The following is a 3,686-nucleotide window of genomic DNA, read 5'->3' as shown; positions in this document are numbered from 1 at the left end:
ATATATATAAGTCATGCTTCAAAGATGACAGGAAAAGTAATCTGTAATTGAATTCAATTTACAGCTCCCAGATCATGCAGCCTCCCTGACTCATCCAAGCCACTCTGCTTTATCAGAACTGCCAGCATCACACTGAGACAGTGTGTAATAAAATATAGAAAATATATTCACAGTGTGTGACCTCAGTGCTGATATGAGCTGTCATGAAAAACATTTTCTTCTCACAGTGAAATGCCAGGATGCCCTTATTAGCTTGGAGGCAGAGATATATTACAGCTGCAGCTGTACTGCTTCTGCCATACCTGTTTTGTGTACAGAGGGTTTCAGGGCTCAGTATTACACACTCAGCCTCCTTCACCAGCCCAAAATGTAAAGTTTCACTTCTGTCCATAGTCTTGAGTACTATGAGATGGAATCTCTCCTATGCATCTAAACGGTGAAGTGCTGTGAGATAAAACCCTCATATGCTACTTCTGCCCTCAAAGTGGGGTAAAACTGCCTGCCCACTAGCCAGTCCTTGGCAGACACAGGAACTCAAGCAGCACAGATACTGCAATAAAACCACATGGTGCTACTTCCATGCAACTCAGTTTTGTAGAGACAGATCTAGTTGTACCTGTTACTGAGTCAGAGCCCTCACTTTTCTCATTGCAGCTCTAGCATCTTTGTGTTTGCCAAATAATAAATACAGCTTTACCATTCTTTCTCTTAGTATAGAGCTTGGGCTGGCTACTGTTATTCATTCAAATCATACTTCTGCATCTGCAATTTTAGTTCAAAGCACTGAAATCTTTCATGCCTGTATAATGACATGGCAAGAGAATACTGCAGCATTTTTTCTAATGGCTCCAAAGCACTAATAACACCTGCACGACTAGGTAATACTGCATCTATTACCTTCAGCAGGAGAGAAACACAGAAAAATTCGAGTTGGAAAGAACATTCATCTTCAGTCCCAACTGTGCTAAAAGTTGAGCTAACTCCAAAGTTAGGTCAGGGAGGCAGGGTATCAAGAATAACCACTTTTATCTGCTAACATTGGGCAGCATAGAAATTTTTATTTTTTGCATTGATTAAATGCAACATTTCTAAATGCTGATGAGGAAGAAAATTACCATACAATATAGATTCCACAGCAAGGAATTGATAATGAAAGATTGATCTTAGCACCTAGTATTTACTACTTCATTGACACTTTCTGCTTTTCCAAAGATTGGATGTGCAAGGTATGCAGCTGATGTTTATAAAATCAAATTAAAGGATAGGTAATTTCATAGAGGGACTGACTTTTAAATAACAGGGTTTTCTTGCAGTGCAAACTGTAGCAGAAGAGAACCAAAGCTGCAGATTAGTTTGCAGCTCTTCCAAAGCCACTGGCTTTTGAACTGTTATGCTTGATTCAGTGGCCAGAACAGAATAAGCCTGGCCAGGACATGTCTCAACTGCCACAACTGCTACAGGGAGTAGTTGTTGCACATCTGCTGTGTTCACTATTTTCCCTGCATAGCAGCCAAACCACTTCTTGGTCACAGCATGGAAGTGTCACTCTATCCACTAACTGGGATCAGGCAGGGTAGACTGTATATAAAAAGTGAAAATGGACACCTCAAAGCTTCACATGCATGTCACAGGCAGGCAAAAGGCTGCCTACTCTCCACAGAGCCTTTTTTCCATCTTCTGCTTCCCTCTTGCCTGTAATATTGTGGGTTATGTAAGAACTTTGTTACAAGGAATGGTTCTTATAAAGGGTTATGTGAGGTGAGGATCATATGTATATAATAATGTGGTTCTCCCTGCTAAAACTTCTTCCAGAATGCCTCTTAGGCATATACAGCAGTGTGCAGTACTCCCTGATGTGACTATGTGTTTAAGGAAGTAAGAGGGGGAAAAAAATACACAATTGAGTTAGCTGAAAGACTTGTGTGAGATTCTGCAGCTCATGCACTCTGATGCTCATCAGATAACTATGGGGGTCTTTAATCTTAAATTTCCACTATCTTTAGACATTGGGTACCTGTGTCCCCCACTGTTACCTGGATCTAGAGGAGGGTAGCTTCTCTGCTGTCTCCATAGTGCCCTTCCCCAGGAGTCTGGGGCTGCTTCAGCTGGAGGTGAGGCACTGAGCCATACCAGTAACTCTCACCTGCCTGGTGCATGTGGCTCTGCACTGGCTGTGAGCACACACAACTGAGAAGTTGCTGCATTGTTCTGGAAAAGAGCCAACCACCACCCACAGTTTTGTTGAACAAGGCTCTGCTACAAGAAAAGCTATTAGCTAAAGGCACAAAAGCATCTGGCTGATGAGGCTGAAGGTAGTTTTGAGATATGAGGTTTGATAGTAAATGCACCTGCCTCCTGGGATGCTTATGCTCCTGCAAAAGAAATGACCAGGCAGGATGAATGTGGAGATCCCTAGAGAGGATCAAGTCCAGTTACTATCACAGGTCTTTCTGTCAGCACCAGCAACAGAATAAAAGCTCATAAACTTTTTTCTTTTTTTTTTTTTTCTCTTTTTTCTGTGCATGGTCCAAATGTGGAAGAAAGGTAGTAAAAAGATTTGAGAAGAAGCTTGCAGCAAGAATCAGTCTCTGGATTCCACTAAAAGAGACAGAATCTGAATCTGGAGCTATTCCAAGGGTCACACATTTTATTACTAACACAGCAGAGGCAAGATAGGCATATGTAGGTTATGTTAGATTGACTTTGGACTGTCTTACTTATTAAAACATGCTCAAATCCCAGTGTTTTCTATGGGTCAAGTACACATCTAAGTGAAGTGCACCATTCCAGACTTTCCTGAAAAGAGTGGGTTCCTGATAAAGAAATTGCCTAAGGATGTTGCATATAAACACTTTCCAAGTGGCAAGCTGGGTTTTGAATTGGCAGCACAGCAGTTCCTCAGCAGCAGCCTTGTGTTCCCAGCCCATGATAAAATCAAGGGAGCTTCAAGCCCTTGCTCAAAGATTTCAGTAGGCTCTGATCATGTATGAAGCTTTTCTCATTGTAACTTGCTTATGTGATTTATCTTCAAATTAAAGCATCTGCCAAGTTCACAGTTTCACAGAACTAACACACAGTCATAGCAAAATCAGCTCTGCTTGGAGGAAGCCAATGCCCTACTTCTCAGGGTGGGCTGTCTCCATGCCAAGACAGAGTCTCAGTCATTTGGGCTCCACCTTCCCTCTAACCAAACCAACCCAAAATTTCTAAAGGAATTATTTCAACAGGAGCAGTGAATTCCCTCACCTTGCCCAATTCCCTTCTTTCTAGGCATGGGCAGAATCATGACTCACACATTTAGGAGAAAGAAGATGGTGACATACACACAGAGGATCACATTTGATTGCATACTATTAATGATGGAAAATGGCAACTTCAAATAGAGATTTAACTTCAAATAAAGTCTTTTTCAAACTTAACCACTGTCTTGAGGATCAAAGTGGGATGTCTGTGGCAGTTGCACTATGACATGTAGCTTGCTGTGTACAGCAGCTCTGCAGTAAAGGATCACAGATGGTTTGTGGTGGTGAGAAGACCCTGCTCTTAAGGACTGCACTTGTACTTGCAGAATTCCACCTTAAAAGTAATTGGATGTCTCTGTAGCTCAGAGAAGGTTTGTTAAGCAATGACACACTGCACTTGGATCTGAAACATAACATCTGGAAGCCAAATGTTAGAGGCAATAT

This window comes from Oenanthe melanoleuca, chromosome 1 (genome assembly GCF_029582105.1).
Source record: "Oenanthe melanoleuca isolate GR-GAL-2019-014 chromosome 1, OMel1.0, whole genome shotgun sequence".
Lineage (NCBI taxonomy): Eukaryota > Metazoa > Chordata > Aves > Passeriformes > Muscicapidae > Oenanthe > Oenanthe melanoleuca.
The sequence above is the reverse complement of the archived record's forward strand: the minus strand, read 5'-3'. Positions refer to the sequence as shown.